The sequence below is a fragment of the Arachis duranensis genome, chromosome 8 (assembly GCF_000817695.3).
Source record: "Arachis duranensis cultivar V14167 chromosome 8, aradu.V14167.gnm2.J7QH, whole genome shotgun sequence".
NCBI classification, from domain to species: Eukaryota; Viridiplantae; Streptophyta; class Magnoliopsida; order Fabales; family Fabaceae; genus Arachis; species Arachis duranensis.
The window spans coordinates 43243477-43243751 of record NC_029779.3 but is presented as its reverse complement, the minus strand read 5'-3'; positions in this window follow the sequence as shown (position 1 = coordinate 43243751).

Genomic DNA, 275 nt, shown 5'->3' with positions numbered 1-275 from the left:
TATATATTTTATAATTTTTTATATGTTTTATATGAATAAATAGTTTAATAGTTGAGTTTTTGTATATATACGTGACGTATTAAATCTAATAGATTATTTTGTTTAATATTTTTTTGGTGAATTATTTTGTTTAATATGTAAGTTTACCATAATTTCTCAACAAAAATAAATAAATAATATATATAGCATGCTCAAGAGGATATTCTTACATTTTTATTCACGTAAAATTTTTTCATTGATGAGAATAATGATATACGAAATTTGTTGAGTCATTT